At 39.4% G+C, this 17,030-nt stretch overlaps 1 protein-coding gene across 2 annotated transcripts in view; it reads left to right on the plus strand.

Annotated features, from left to right (window-relative positions):
• The first annotated feature begins 2,352 nt into the window (after positions 1 to 2,352).
• Positions 2,353 to 17,030, plus strand: part of si:dkey-247m21.3 (5-hydroxytryptamine receptor 4) — a 47,531-nt gene continuing 32,853 nt past the window's right edge. For both annotated transcript variants that reach the window (XM_047569000.1, XM_047569001.1), the window contains exon 1: positions 2,353 to 2,491. The gene's annotated coding sequence lies outside the window, so the exon portion shown is untranslated. The remainder of the gene's footprint in view (positions 2,492 to 17,030) is intronic.

The raw sequence follows: 17,030 nt of genomic DNA on the forward strand, positions 1-17,030 counted from the left end.
TTTTAAACTGTGTAATTTAAAGTATATGTTTGATTGAAATGCATTACATTTTGTGTGATCTACAGTCTCAGGCCTAAAACACAACAAATGGAGGCTGCAGGTCCCATTCCTTTATATGTGTGTGTATATAGCAGTTGCAATCAATGAATATTTACACACACTGATTTTTGTTCTATTGAGTTAAATACAGGTTTACAGTTTTCACAAGTATTGTGGTATTTGCTTTGTTAAATTAAATGTATTTTGTTTCTTATGTTTAAAGTTTCAGTCTCAGTACTCACCTCATTCTGGTTTTCTCCACAGCTTAAGCTTTTTCTGTTGCTGCTCCTAAATTGTGGGAAAATCTACCACTGCACATCAGACAAGGCCCCTCACTGTCCATGTTTAAAACTCGTCTTAAAACCCATTTTTATTCCATGGCGCTCAGTCCAGCATGAGAGTCTGCCCTCGCTTGGTGCTTTTAGTGCTTTCTGTTATTATTAATTTCTATTTTTTTATTGTTTTACCTTTTTATTGCTTTTAATGGTGTTATGTTTTTATGCTTTTATTTTATCTTCTATTTTATCTTTGTCTCGGCTGTAGCTGCTGTTTGAAGTGCTATATAAATAGAGCTGAGTTGAGTTGAGTGGAGTTTGGCGCAAAACAGTAACGCATGGTTGATACCCTGTGTTTAAAGTGAAGGGTTAAACCATTGTCACAAGACGGGGGGCAGTGGAATCACAATTAGTGTTGATTTAGGTTACTTAGTTTGGATGGTTTATACTAATCATGTGTTGATGTGTGTCTGTATTCATGTAAATATGAAATGTTTTATTGGATGATGTCCTGTAAACAGACCAGTCCCATTAAACACCTGGAGCAGGAGGGACGTATAAAAGACAGGTTCCTTTGCCAGAGTGTGAGTGGTGGTTGGTATTATCTGATGTTGGTGGTAATTGTTTGTTTGTTTCTCTTTGAATTTTAAAGCGTCTTATTGACAGTTAATAAATGGCAAAGCTTTCCATGAAACTGACAAAACTTGAAGGCTCTGCAGGTCAAACATACTGCTAATGTGTTTCATTATGTAGACATTTTGTGTCGGTGATGTATGGCGAGATAGACACATCACATTCTCAACCAAAACAAATGCCTGGTTTATACATGTTGTGACACTGGTATATCAAAGGCATTGACCTCCTTAAACATAAATTAAATGTACAGTTCAGTCACTATATTAACCTCGGCAGTAAACGAAGTAAAACTTCACAATATCTAATAAATCATGAACTATTTTTGGATTGGAACATTTAGATATGTTTGTAAATTATTAAGAAATTATTAACTAAATGGTGTATAGTATCTACACAGTTAATCAGTAATGCCTTAATCTTTGTACAAACTATTAGTAAAGGATTAACTATGCATTAACTTATGTCTACGAACGCAAAATAAGTAACAGAATATCACTTAAATTAGTTGTGTGTCATTTTTAAACACGAGTCAGCTATAAAAATATAGTCTGAAAGTGATTAGTGAACCGTTATTTAACAATTATAACAGTTAATTCAGCAGTGTTTTCATTTTGGAGGCTGTGGTTTGTAGTTATACTGAATTATATTGTTTTGTGCCGAAATGTTTCTATTATTTCTGACAAGAACATTTTAGTCAGTGAGTTAGACTCAACAACTAAACATCGTAAGAGTCACAAAGGGGGATTTATTGCAGGGCTTCACATTAGATGTATTTGTTTACACTGGCCACCTAATGATCTGGCAAGTAACTGTATATATGTAGGAATTTGTATTTGTAGTATCAAAATAAATACCATGATGCACATATTCATGTTTTTATGTATTAAGGTATAATTAACTTTAACATGTGATTAGTAATATTGCCATTTGCTTCTCCACTACACAAATGTGGATATAGCTACTTTAGTTATTTAGTTAGATATTTTATTTCATAAAGTACTCTTTTTTATTTTGGTATTAAATGTAGTGATATAATCAGAGGTAGGGGGGCCGTCGTAGGTCAAAGGGCCTTGAAAAGACAGACAGCTCCTCTGGTTCCAGCATGCAGACATTAAACTCGTCTTCACATTAAAATCTCAGAAATTCAATAACACAATGAATTAAATAGGTCCAAAGGTATGAATGTCATTGTCTAAAAAAAGTAGTATCAAAACAAATAAAAAAAAATGTAAGGTTTCTCACAGAAAGGTGACTTGTCGGTGTCATTACTCTGGTAGTCCACACGATGGCAGCAGACACCTAAGTAGTTGCAACCCCCCACCACTCTCCCCTCTCTCTCTCTCTCTCTCTCTCTCTCTCTCTCTCTCTCTCTCTCTCTCTCCGCACGAGGCGGACTGTCACCCGTGGGTGTCACTCATCCCCAGCTAGTGCAGATCAGCCTCACCGGACACGCGGGGAGTTCGTTTTCTATTTTCCTCAGTGGAGTCTTTCTGCTCTGAGCCGCCTGTGTCAGAGGGACGGAGGCAGGGAGCCCGACACAGGTGAGTGAAGACTTTTATTAAAGTTTGCCAGGGGGCAAGAAGAAACGTCTATAAAGCAAAACGGTCACAATTTGCACGCTGTTGAGGAGTTTTTATTGCGCGCCTACTGTAGCCATCCGCAGGCGAGATGACAATTAAAGTCAAATTTAAAGCAGAAAAATAAAGGATTTCCTGAAAGTGAGGCTTTTTTTTATTTTTATAATTTTTAATATGAAGAGTCACTACTTTACTCGTGTCCACGTTTGCCTTATCGCCTCTATTTGCAATGACGTGTTGTGAATTGTTATTGTGATGTTTTATATGTGTCGTCCCTTTAAGAGGACACTATTCTATTAGCATGTGGATTCGCTTATTAAAGATAAATGATAATCTGTTGACGGATCATTTGTCACGTCACTTTTTGGGCTCTTTCTTTTTTTTTTTTTATTTAATTGATGCACGGGGCCACAGATAGAAAACTTGGAACTAACACTTGTCCCCTGTGTAAGTGCTTGACCTCTAGCTGAACTTCCTTTGGCTCAACACGGTGGGATGGCTTGTTTTATGACATGGCTGATACCATTTGAGTTGGAGGTGTGTTAGCCTGTGTGTTTGGATGGGTAAACATACAGTAGACATTTTTTTTTTTTTTTTTTAAAAAGGCACTTGTGAGGGGACAGTATAAGGAGAGTGAACTGTTGTTTTTTTATTATTATTTTCCTCCTGAGACGTCCATGAAAAGATTGCCAATAGTTTCAAATCAATTTCCTCCAAATCACGTTAAAAAGTACTTCCAGCCTGTCAGGAAGCATGAAAAGGTCTGCTGTTGTTCAATTACCCCGAACAAGGTGAACCGATCGCTGACATTTCATGGCAGACGTGTTGCAATTTCCCCATCATTGTTCCTATATCATAGGGATGTTTATTAGAAACATGAACCGCACACACACACACACACACACACATGCTTGATACAGTATCAGCGCACGCCGTCAACTGATAAAGCAGATGTACATCTCCGGGTCAGGTCGGATCAGGTCGTTGGTGCTGGCCGCTGTACAGCTGATTAAGCTTTTAATTGAGCACAAACAATGTAATGGCACTGGAGGTAATTGTTACAATTCAGCATGATCACTGCTTTGATGCACTGTGGATTGTGTTGTTTACACAGAGCGAGTGTGTGCGCTGTATGAGAAAGAGATAAGGAGACGCGTTAAAGAGAGGCAGGATGTCTTTAAAAAGAGCTGTGAATTCATAACAACATCTCTGTCAGTGTGTCGACTGTCACATAATATATATTATAACATGTAAGGGTAAGTGTCAAGGGACCAGTGCAGAAAATGATTTGTTTCAAACATGGACAACCTGCTAATGTAATGTAGTGACAACAATGATCATTTCCCATCCAAGTATTCCATCCAGATTAGATAGTTAAACATGATTTATATCCCATCCCAACATTCTGTGCCAACACAAAGAACCGTCTGAAATGTGGACTTTCATCCAGAAATTCACTTTTTCCTGCCAAACTAGTTAGTTAGTTATCTTTACTGACACAAACTGATGACATTTTTTGGGTCCAAACAAGAAATGTTATACACAGTAAATCCAGAGACCCAATGTTAAAATAATGAAAGAAACTAATAATAACAAAAATCTTACACATCCAAAAAATTCCCACTGGTCATTCTTTGGGATCTTGCCAGTTCTCCAACAATGCAAGACAAGCCTGCTACATAATCAGAGAGAGTTTAGTTCAGCTGAATCATGTCCATATTTTTCACGGATATCCTTTGTGCGAGGGCACACCGGGACATGCTTTTCATCTTGTATGGCAGCACCACAGAGACGCACTCACTGTTCCTGTGGCGTGCGACTCCACCGTCCCGCTTCTGCCCGCAGTTTATGAGAGGACGACCGAAACCGTGTAAAAGTTATCCTCAAGTGAGCTGCACACCAGTTGTGTGTAATATTATTAATTTAACTGAATGTAAATTAATTTCTTGTTAGAAGAATTGACAGCATTATACGGAACATTTGAACTTTGTCGACATGTCACGATACTGTTTTACTTAAATAGAACCTCCTCTGTTTCATCACTCGCTTCTCTTTTTTTATTCTTTACATCAGGAGACCTTACGTTTTACCAAGTGCTGTGTATGTAAAAATGTGTTTTTAATGTGGGAAAACCGTATCATGTTATTTGTGGAAAAAAATGAAAAATGGAGTGCTTTTTTTTTTTTTTTTAGATAAATGAAAAAACCTTCGAGGTGCTCTTTGGTGTAGGGATGATCAATCATGGCAAACTAAGAAAAAGGTGACCAAGGCACTCTTGTGGTCCAAAGTTTAAAAAGCCTTTATTAAAAGAGGCTAATACATTGTGAAAACAACAGTTGTCCCCCTGATGAAGGATAAGTCCCGTAACGCGTAGGGTTATCTTGATTTTTACAATGTATTAGCCACTTTTAATAAAGGCTTTTTAAACTTTGGACCACCAGAGTGCCTTGGTCACCTTTTTCCTAGTTTGCTACAGTCTTATCATGTTAATTGAATTGTAGTTAATCATTCTGGGGTATTTCGTGAGACCAGTGGACACTGGATTTGGATTTTATTTATTGATCTCACATGAAATATGTCCAATTCTTTAATGGTATAATAGTATACTCCAACCCCAAGCCCACTCCTTCCGTTCGGCTTGATTGCCAGCGCAAAGATATCAGATAACCTATCGCACAGGATGCAGAACTTTGATCCACAGCTGAAGCAGCATCAGCCATTGTTTAAATCATCTTCGTTACTTTCCCTTGATGTGACTACTTTCCTTTGGAGAACAAACCGGCATTAGCTTGCCAACATCTTTTGGCATGTTCACATGTTCAAACATTTCACATGGAGACTCCAGTATGTAATCCTTAAAGACACATCACGGATTCCAATTCAACACTGGAAATAAGAACCACTAGATCCTCGTCATCCTCTCTTCCTCTCTTCCATCCTGTTTTCCCAGAAAGAAAGGGTCCTCATTGTGTAACCTCTGGCAGAATCTGGAAAAGAGATTAAACAAGCAAAACAAACAAAAAAAAAATGTGTGGAAACAAACCGCACGGATCTTCCTATACGATTTCTATACAATTCGTCTGATCAAACTTTGAATCTGGTTGATTATCTCATGAGAATGTATTCACGCGTGGCTCATCCAAGGAAAATGAAGGCACAAATCCAGTGCTGGACGGTAGCCTGGAGGCCGCTGACAGCCATGACCAGGTCCCAGAGTATCTGCGAACCAATCAGGTTAAACGAGCTGGTGTTGAGAGAGTGTACTCGATTAGCCTGCCTCTGGTTAGACAGCGTATTTGTTACAGAAAAACTGATTCGGAGGATCAGCAACAGTTAATATCTTGTCCCTGCCATGGCCTACTGTGCTGTCCTTATTAGCCACTCCCTGCAGACATTGAGGAGAGAGCCGCCGCCTTCTGGCTAAATTTAGGCCCTCTGAACCGACGCCAACTCATTAGCCCGATTCCCAGCGGCAACCAGGACTTATTCATTATCAGTGTCACCTCACCCATATCCGTCTATACGTTACGCGTCTTGGTTATTGACAGAGATAAGCTACCCACATGCACGCAGTAGTCGGTTCAAAACCGTAGTGTCAGTATAGATATAGGTTGTTTATTTGCATTGGAAAAGCTTTTACAACTCAGCCCGTCGCCACAGCTCATTTACAGTTGTTAATTTTTATTCAACATGAAAATATTGTTTCCACTGACAGAGATCAGTTCCGTATTCACCTACTGAGTGACTCCACCTTTTGTGCTATTTCTGCACCTGAACAAGCACTTCACTGAATGCAACTGGTACTCTGAGAGGAGCTGAGAGGAAACACATTTGTTCTTCAGTTCTTTTAATGTTAAAAAACAACAATAGTCTTTCGTATTTGATTTGTGTTTCATTTTTTTTTTTTTTTTGAGAGGCACATGTCTGCTTTTGTATCAGTTGATTCAGTCACTAGTTCCATGCTTTTACGTAACATATATTACTGTCTGCATTAGAGTTAGGGCCATTAAACCTGATCTAATGATATAAATGGTGTACTCTTTTTGTCTACTAAGCCAGCATTGTCAGAATTGCGGATTGATTGAACGTTTCTGTTTTTCTAACCATAGATGTTTACACAAATAACAGTCACATTTGGCTTTGAAAAATGGGTTACAGCAGCTTTTCAGGAATCTTAATTGACACAGAATTTTAACGTACTCCAGTTTGCCTAAAGTTAGTGCTAGGATAGTTTTGAACAGACAGTTTCAAAAATGCGAAATGTCCAGAAAGCTCCGAAACCAGTGATTCCTGGAAGTGTCATGAGGGGGGTCTCCATCGTTGGCCTATAAACTTTTTGGCTGCAGTTAAGCCAGCCAACCAGATTTTACATGTTTTTTCAGTAAGAGACAGCTGAGAGTCATCATTTAAAAGATGTACTGCAGGATCCATTGGAAACTGCACCCCTGTCAGCACCAATATAGTTTCACCTCCTCCCAGAATTCAGCAACCCCCGGACATTCACAAACAAGATGTGCAAAGGAGTCAACAGTTCAACAAGGCCAGAACGAACAATGTGGGTCAGGAGTCAGTCCCATTACGTGTCTAGTTTTTGGTGTTAAATATACTCTGTGACAAAATCGATGGTTTGGGTTTTTTGAAACTCTAAAATAATTATGCTAAATTGTTTTCCAGTCCAATCCATATTTCTATCCCAGGCCTTCATTCCAGATGTGGGTACATATTTCTGGGAGTTCAATTTGTCGTAGATATATGACACCATTTGTTTAGGCAAACTCCATATCCAGTCAAAAATGTAATGGTCATTCAAAGCCAATCCCCATGGAACCCCATAGGCTTCACAAGCTGACCTTAATATGAAGTTAAAAAAAAAAAAGTTTTTATCGATGCTGCATCCAGAAACAAGATCTTAAAAACGTAGGATACCCATTCATCTCCGAGTTCTAATTAGTGAATGTTTTTTTTTTTTTTTTTTTTTTTTTGAGGAGACAGTAGTGCAGAGTTCAGTGTGTTGTTGTGTCGTTGCAGCCTTGAACTCAGCTTGTCTGAAGGTTGATACCAGTACGATCCGATCATTTTAAAAATGCCCAGATCAGCACCGATCCCAAACTCCCTGTACCGGCTAGCACATCCCTAGTGGTTAGAGTTGGGTCTGTGGAGTCACTGGTTGGATCCCTACTATGTCTGTGTCTTAGGTGCCTTGAGCAAGCACTCACTTGCATGGTGTGTGCTAGCTTTGATGGATTCGATGTAGAGAACCAATTTCCTTTATTTACACGGCAAACAAAGCCGAGTAGATTTTTAAATTTGATTTATTTGGTGTATGATATGAGTAATATGACGGCACTTGGGCATCACGCTGCTGGATAAATTAAAGGATTATCTTATCACGCGCATGAAAGTGTGAACGCATACACGAATCCATAGAAATCTACATCCTCATGTGCTTATGTTATCAGCCGCAGAGCCTCAAAAACAGATAATCAGCTGTGAAACCTCGTATTTAGCCTTGCATTTGTTGCCTTGTGTGACTTACTTATGATAGCTTGTCATAATGCCTGTTATGTGTAATGTAAACACGTTGTACTGGCTCTTAATGCGCTATACAAATAAAAATGTCTTGCCTTAAACTATTAGGCCATTTTGAAGTGAGTGCACTGTGTATAGCAGTCAGAATTAAATATCACACTCATGTTGGAAATTCCTGAATCATTATTGAAGATATGTTTACTTAATAGAGGAGTACAGGAATGAAGAGAAGGGTAAGGTTTCTTTACTGGAACAAAGAAGAGTTTTCTGGTCTGTTTTTGGCTTGGCTGAATAATACCATTTATTTTGTGCAATGACGTGAAGTTAGTCAAACAATTTGGTACTCTTGCGTCCGCTTCCTGGTACTGGAAAAAAAAAGAAAACCTTGTTGATAGCAGTTTTTGGTTAAATATTATTTAACAAGAACTTATGTGGACGAACAGATAGGAGTACTGTTTGAATATATTGACTTATTCACATTGAAAGGAAGGCCATGTAAAGCGGCTAGTAAAACATTATACAGATGTGAATGAATAATAGAGGGTCTAAACTAGACGTTTTGGTGCATGATGATAAGCATGATTTCCTGGCAGACTATCTGCTGTGAGGCAGTGGAAAAGTTCCAGCTACTGTAAATCCATGGGGAGGCACACAGTGGGTGATGGCCCCTGTGCACATGCATGTACGTCCGCCTTTCTTTCGCATTTGTCTACACATGGCTGTGTGTGCGCACATGCTTGTGTGTCGCTCACTTTATTCTTTAGTCTATTTCGCCCCTTTCATCCTGCAAGCTGGCACCCTTATTGTGACGACTACGCTCAATTACCCGCTCACAACCCATTAGCCTCACCCACGCAGCTTTATCCGCAACACACTATATGCTCCACTCACTCAGAGTTACATCTCGCTCCAGTCATGCATGCAGCTTTCTAGCGTGTGATTTAGTGCATATCTGCAAGCACATGGAACAAGGAGCTCCTCTTCAGCTGAAGAGAAAATTAAGAACAATTTGACTGTTTGTTGAATATTTAGTACGTATATTAAGTTTTTGCTCAATTGTAAAGCCTTTCACATTGAGTCATGGAGTGCTTTTTATCTGCATTAACATTCCCATTCCTGTCTGTGTAATGAGTCTTCAGAGTTTACATAGAGAATACAACATCCTCCATTTGATAAAATGACATGAAATAACAAATCTCAAGTGGTAGTTTTCTGACATTTATTGAGATGCTAGTTTTATTTGTTGATAAGTACAATGATGTGTTATACAGAGTTGTTCTGTCTTCAGCCAAGCTTGATTTGCTTTGTTTTGGATGAAATAAATGTGTGTCCTGTCACCAGCTGGTTATTCAGCAGCTTCTTACACAACTTGCTGACCAGACTGGTTTAGTATGTTTAGATTTGGATTTACATTAGATTTAGTCATCACATCACAACTACTGGGCTGAGTTTGAGTCAAAGAAAAAAAGCATGCATTTGGTTTGACGCAGTCTAAACGCGATGTTTCTAAAGTCCAAAATACTTAAAATTACACCTAGATTTAGGATTATGAGTTGATACCCTGTCAGCAGCATGGGTAGTCCAACTCTTTCTCCCCTGGCAGTGCTATGCTCTGCCATCTTTGTTTCATCGAGTAACTTTGAGTTCCTATTACCCCTTTCATATCAAAAATCCCAGGTCGCCCTGCCTTTGGTGCACTTTCACATCGCCAGAAGTCCTGGGACTGACCTCTCGCTGTGAGAGTTGTGTGTCTGTTTTTTCCTTCCTCTCATTTGTCAGTGCAGCAGGTAAACAATGGGCAGCATGGTGTATTTTTTTAACACTTTCAGTTTGTTGATAACCTGAAGAATGGACCGGTCGGACCCCCGCTGCTAATATTAGAATAAATCACTGAGTCCTGCACAGAGCCCAATATCCCAGTATCTCCTAATGTGATTGTTAAAAAAAGTGTGCCATATCATACGTGCACTTCCCGATTGGTGCAATTTCCCGAAAATGACGTAGGACTAATTCACCTATGCGCTTCCATTAACGATCGCGTAACAACACGTTTGATTTGTTTGAAAAAAAATTAACCAAAACCTCCCTTCAGAGATCGGTATACAGGGGACCAAAACTTTCTCTGTTTGGAGCTGGAGCTTCTATGATACAGTCTGACAAGCCGTCGAGTGCCAAAATCAGAATGTAACAGGCAGATATATCAACATCAGAGCAAAAAACCTGGGTAGACGCACAATTCCTGTTCACATCAAAGCCGAGCCGAGGCGATTAAATCCTGGGATTGCCAGGTCTTTGGGTCGAACAATGTCTTGGCTGTTTTACCGGAAGCTGATCAGTTTGGGCTCTCATGCCTTCAGTTGGCAGGGCATTGCTAACCTTTAACTATCTTTAACCTCCACTTGCCTCTGGTAATCCTACATTACAGTTTGTTAAGAGGCTGTCGGTGTGTGAATCCTGCGACTTAATTGAGGAAGATGGGGGTTCTGGAGGTCTATATCAGATCACTGTGGCTAACGCTAAAGGTTTAGTGTGTAGGATTTTGTGTTCGCATTTAAGTGTAAATTGCCACCAGCATTTGTATGCTAGCATGAACAACCTTAACGATCTTGGCTGATGGGGAAAAGAGCGTCATCTGCATAAAGTAAGATTAGGAAAAATCATAGATTAGAAAGGTTTTCCTACAAAGAGTTTTAGTGAAATTCTGTCAGCGCTTTTGCCACCACCGCTTTAAGCATTTAATGTGTAGTTTTGCCTTGTTACATGCTTCTGCTGGAGTAGCTCAACAAGTGTGTGTTGTTGAGCTGGCTGCTTCTGGTGGGAGGTTGTTTCATAGTTTTCATTGCCAAACCAATTGGCTCTGGCTTAAACTTTACACTTTTCCAATTCCCCTGTTTCCTGCTGATGCTAACACATACTATAATATTGTACTCACTCTTGTGTGATTCATCTGCTTTTGTTTATCAAAGCAGTTAAGATCATGAATAAAAATAGTAAAAAGTAGTAGATATTACATAAAAATATATCCCGTACATGTGTGTGGGAGAAGAGTCAAAATGAAACATTATACTTTAAGGACACTTGAGTGGGCCTCGAGTTTAGCTTTAAAAGTGTCTGCAGAGGGGGGAACACTTAATTGAAAATGATAAACTGTCCCAAAGCTTTGGGGTGGCTCGTATCAATAGCCCATTCTGCTTAGCTGCAATTGCAGGACAGCCAGGAACAACTCTTTTGGGATCTGAGAGGAGCAGAAGTGCTCAGTAAGATGCCAGACCATCTAAAGCTTTAAAAAACAAATAGAACTTAAACTCAATCCTGTACTTGACTGGTAGCCCATGCAGCGATGCCAGTAGAGGCGTGCTCTCTGTTCCCGGTACCAGTTAATAGCCCAACAGCAGCATTATGAACCAGCTGAAAGCAAGACAAGGTCGATTGGCAAGTTCCCAAAAACATAGCATTAGAGTAATAAATCCAAGAGGAAATTAGGGCATTAGGGACAATCTCTAAGTCATTCAATAGGAAGAACAGTTGTTGTAGAAGTTTGTTTTTCCCATCTTACAGACATCAACAAACTCAGAGTTAATTTGTTTGTCAAACTTTAAAGCTGCCTCAAAGATTTCATGCATCTCCTTAAAGGTTAGGGCCTACAAGTCTTAAGAGATTACCCCCAATAGAGTTGGAGGCTCCAACTAAGACCACTTCAGTATAACTGTCATTTGACTGGAGAAAGTGTATTGACATTAATATTTCAGGTCCTTGAACAGATCGTTGTTTGCCCTAAGTGTGCCATTGGTTGTTGGTTCTAAGTATAGCAGAGTGTCATCTGCATAGCGATGGTAAGACATCTTTTTGAAGTAATTACCCTAAAATGGAATCTTGACAAACACCACATGTGATGGGACAGATAAATAGAAGTAAAACAGGCAATTAAAAAAAACATTAAGGCAACGAACAATCAGTTGACAAAACAATAGAAGGGTCAATAAAAAATTAGGTTAGAACAGTTATTCAGCCAAAAGCCTGTCTAAATAAATTTGATGGGCAGCGGCCAGTACAAGATAAAATGGGGGGTGATATGAGATCTCTTGTTACTTCTGGTTAAAAGACGAGCGGCTGCATTTTGGACAGTTTGGAGACGGTTCATGGAGGATTGATTTAAACAGGTAAAAAGAGTGTGGGGGTTATGTGGGGTTGATTCACTTTCAACTACATGATTACCATCATAAACCATGGTTCATTAATGACAATGCTGGTTTTCTTTCTCTTTTTTAATAACAAAAAAGGTATAAATTGTCACCCAGACTGCTTCCCAGACAGCACACGCCTTACAGTGCTACTTCAGACGAGAGCATGGCCCGGTAGTTTGAGTAAGAAATACTGTCTCTTAAACAAACATTTAAAATTACAGAAGGATCGACTGGAGAGCAGGATACGTCTCCTTGGCAACAGTACCAGAGACTCCTCTTCCATGTACTAACAAACAAATGTGCATATGAACAAACACACGCACACGGTTCAGCCCGCTCACAATCCGAGGTGTGAGATTATGTGAGAAGTATTTACTTCCCACCTGACAAACAAACAAGTGAGAGTTAAGGAGCATTAAATTAGCCGCTTTTACCGCATTATCAGGAATACAATGGTAACAACACAGCATCCTTCCATGAAGTTAATATGATTTATGATTACTTATATTTATTATAATTAATATTATGATTATTATTTTTTTGTTTGGAAGAAAAAGGTGTAAAAACACCCAAAATAAACAAATAACGCCTGCTCAGGTTGACAGGAAGCAGCACACTGCAAAATATTCTTGTTTTGGATTTCTGTACACATGTTGGAACACATATATATGTGTGTGTGTGTGTGTGTGTGTGTGTGTGTGTGTGTGTGTGTGTGTGTACTTGTACATCTGTCATTTCGAGAACCAGTTAAAGTTTTATACCACTTCATGCATGTTTTGACAGTTAAAACTCTGTTTTAGGGTAAAGTTTACAATTGGGTTATGGTTATGGTTAGGGTTAGGATTAGGCATTTAGTTCAGATGGTTAGGCTAAGGGGCTAGGGAATGCATTATTATGTCAATGAGTGTCCTCACAAAGATGGCTATACAACAATGTGTGTGTGTGTGTGTGTGTGTGTGTGTGTGTGTGTGTGTGTCTGCGTGTGTGTGTGTACCATTAATTCCATTTAACATTTTTCTCATATTTTACAGAAAGATACTACCAACAGGGTTAGTGAGCCAAACATGATGGAAGATAGGCTAGTTTAGTAGGTTAATGCTGGCAGTCTATTGTGTCTTCTTAAAAATTTGAACGCTGAAGGCTAATATACCGGATGTAATATGGTCCACTCACAAATGTCATTCTTAATGTATGAGGAAGGGAGTCTACATTTATGTTGTCCATCTCCTCCCTCTCCTTCCTGTTTTTGTATAAGGTGTACATTTTCAGACACGCATTGATGTGTTTGAATTAGCCACCACTGCCACTTATACTAATATGAAGAATTACAAGAACGTTTCAGCTAAGCCTCTGACAGAGACTTTTAACTTCATGTTCATCAGGTGCAGTTAGGTTTTCAGAGGTGCAGTAGGTTGGCGGCTCGGTAGATGAGGAGGACACCCAGATGGTGAGTGAGCATCTTCTAATTACAGCTCACTTCATGAGATGAGTCAGTCCTCCTACATCATGTGTCTGCCGGTTTGTTTTTGTTTATCAGTCAACCTCAGTCTGCATCTGTACATGTATCTATGAAATATTATATTTTAAACGTATGTTATGACAAAAAACGTAAACGCATGTTTTTTTGTGCCTTTTGTTATATAATAAATCCAGTTACAGTATGTGGTGTTTATTTTAAAAGAAGTAACTGATATTATATATTCTAACAGACCTTTGGATAGTTAAATTAAATTTTATTAATAGGCAATGCTGCATGAAAAACGCTCTACGTCCCCCTATGTTTTTAGTCATGCTAGCATCGTGGCTCTCAGGTGACACTGTTTTCTGCTTCTCTGAGCATTACTTTGGTTCACACTGAAATATATCAGCATGTTAGCATTGTTACTGTTAGCATGTTAGCACTGGTATTAGACTGTATCTCAAAGCACCAAATTTAGCCTAGCAGATTTAATTTCGTTCAATCAGCTTCATCAGCTGCCATTAAAAGGTGTTTTGCGAATGAGCTGTAACTCTCATTCTCTCTTTTACTGCTTTGATCTTAATAAAAAAAAAACACCAAAGTCAGAAAAAATGTATACAATAAAAAAAAGTTACAAAATTAAGCGAATGTGTATAGTAAATAAAAAATAGAGAGAAATTGCCCTCTGTGCTCCAAAGTTCATGCTGTTCTGTTGAGCTCTGTGTCAGCCAGATGTGAAATTGACACACTGACCTGTGAAAACACGCCTGGACACACATCACACAAGCGAGTCGCAGCCGCTAGTCAGAAATATGGCTCTTTTCTCACCCTCTCTTTCTTTCTCTATTTTTTTCCCTCACAAATTTAAAATGTATTTTCCTTTTTAATAGTTCAACATGTGAGAAACTGAGTGAGCAACAAGTAGCAGGGTGGGTCGTGTTAGCTTTATTGTCCAGGGATGATTTCAGTGTCTTTGTGTGAGAAACAGCAAGAGGATAATGGTGATTACAGTTTGCTCCACACATCATTAAAGATGCGGTAATCAGTAGTTGCTCAGTGTACCATTGAAACTGATGTTATAATGCGAATGCAGTGCTGAACATCGTTCAATCTGTGCCCCATTGTTGAACTGAGTTATTTCCCCAGAAACTTGGCATTTGATTATATTTATTCTGTTTATAATCAGTTTTTTTTTTGTTTCCTAATTTTTACAGAATCATTGAATGGGCGTATTGTGTACAGAGCTGATGGCAAATGGAGCCCCAGAAAGATCTCAGTATACTTCAAATTATTTGCTCGATAGAGCTTATTAAATTCAGCCTTTAAGAAAAGATTGTGCAAAATAGTTGCCGTGCCATAGAGAGCATTGTATATGAGCGAGCAAGAGGAAGCCCGGACAAGCTGATGCGAATGTGCGCTAGGCTAATCTGGTGTATGTTCAATTACCCATTTTACTGAGAAGTTTAGTTTTCGTTACACTATGAAAACAGGAATTGACAGGTGCCATTGAACACTGCTCCATGAATTGGTCCCGTAGGATGGATGTAGAGCAGAGCGTAGCATTATCAACCCAAACATGGGTGAGTCTAGCGGAAATGTGGGCAGGTCATCGACTAATGCTGGTCTGACTCGGGCTCCAAACTTGCAAGATGGCGCCACCACTATCCCCGTGACACTTGCATCAGTGTGGCCAATGAGAGGAAGTCACTTACTTATTTAAAGAATCTGGTAAATTTTATTTAAACAATAACGTTATAGTCAACACCACAGCAACGGGTATCAGGTCAGAGGTTTAGAGAGATGAATGAAGTGCAGAGCTTGACGAACTGTGAACGGTAATGTGTCTTCATGAAATGAGTGTTGTTGACAGGATATGACACCGACCCTCGAGTACGATAAGACCAGATAGCCACCATAAAAGGCAGAGGCGCTGATGTGGTAATAGGTGCTTAAAGCTGATAAGACATCTACAGCTGTACCTTTGAAAGCTCACTGCTGTTCCTCATGAACAGATGTTTAATGTATCATGATAAAGAGCTTGACTCCAGCTACTTATGAGCAGTCATTCCCTGCCTCACAGATTGATTCAGATTAAAATCCTGTGTGCATCTATTTTAGCGTACCTATTAGCATGGCTTTAAGGAAGACAAGTCAGTCCACCACTTTGAGTCGGATTAAAAGCTACGTTACGGATCCAGTACTTGTACTGGACAGATTCCTCTTAAAACAGATAGTGTTGCCTCCAGAGAATGGGTTGTAATCGTTTTTCAAGTAATTCGATCAGGTATTTTGTTTGTCATACTTTGTGTTTAGTGGTATTTAGCAAACACTGAATAAACTGTCTGGCTTCAGGCTGTTGATGTAAATGTTTGTGTTAGTTAACAGGTAAAATAAGGGCTACATGTGTACACACATTGTCCTCCAACAGGGAGAATAAGGGTGCTGTCCAAGCAGCTAGACAGTGACCTTTGACATCCCCTGACAAAGGCATGACAATTTCTCTCTCTTTTTTTTTTTTTTTGGTAGTCACTTAAGCGTGGTATTATTATTGCATTACAAAGACAAACTAACATGCTGATTTAACTTGGCAGACACAGCTGCTCCCTGTTGCAGGCTGCATAAGGTATTTTTCCTACTGTCACAAACTGGTTCAGTGCCAGTGACAAAGGTGGAAAAATGAGACAGGTTAGAATAGCAAACTAACAACACCTCACTAAACATGAGGTGTGTGAAATCAGCCTGTGGTTCAGTGGTTCAGTCTCAGCCCGATGAGACTCTGAGCTGGGCGAGCCGAAAGGTGAGGGGCTACGACACCCCCCATCGGAATAACATATTTCTTCTTAGAACCGTAGCAAAGACGTAACACAAAAATAACATAATACGCACCACCTGTCCCACCAACCCCCTCAGTTTGGGTGCTAAATCAGCAGGTTAAGAGGGACAGTAGAGCAACAGAGTGTAGGTAACAGTGAGCAACGCGAGTTAGTCCACAGGTGCAGAATTTACCACTAGGTGTGATAAATCAGATCAGTTTTAACATTCGTTCCAGTACGGTAGGAAGGAGACAATTGGTGTTTGGTCTCTGAAGGACCTTTGTATTGGCGTGCTTTATAAATTAAGTAATTTTGGTAGCTGTCCTTAGTAAAGGATACATTATGCTACATAGATTCACATATTGTGTGATTTACTGTAGCTTCCCTTAAGCTTATTGTTTTGTAAAAGAGCCTTTTAATGTTGACTCTCAGCTGACTCTTCAGTCTGATTTACATATTAAACCCTGAAATCACATGACTGACTACAGCCCTATTTTCCCTGCTACTTTCCGCCTCAC

The sequence above is a fragment of the Mugil cephalus genome, chromosome 19 (genome assembly GCF_022458985.1).
Source record: "Mugil cephalus isolate CIBA_MC_2020 chromosome 19, CIBA_Mcephalus_1.1, whole genome shotgun sequence".
Lineage (NCBI taxonomy): Eukaryota > Metazoa > Chordata > Actinopteri > Mugiliformes > Mugilidae > Mugil > Mugil cephalus.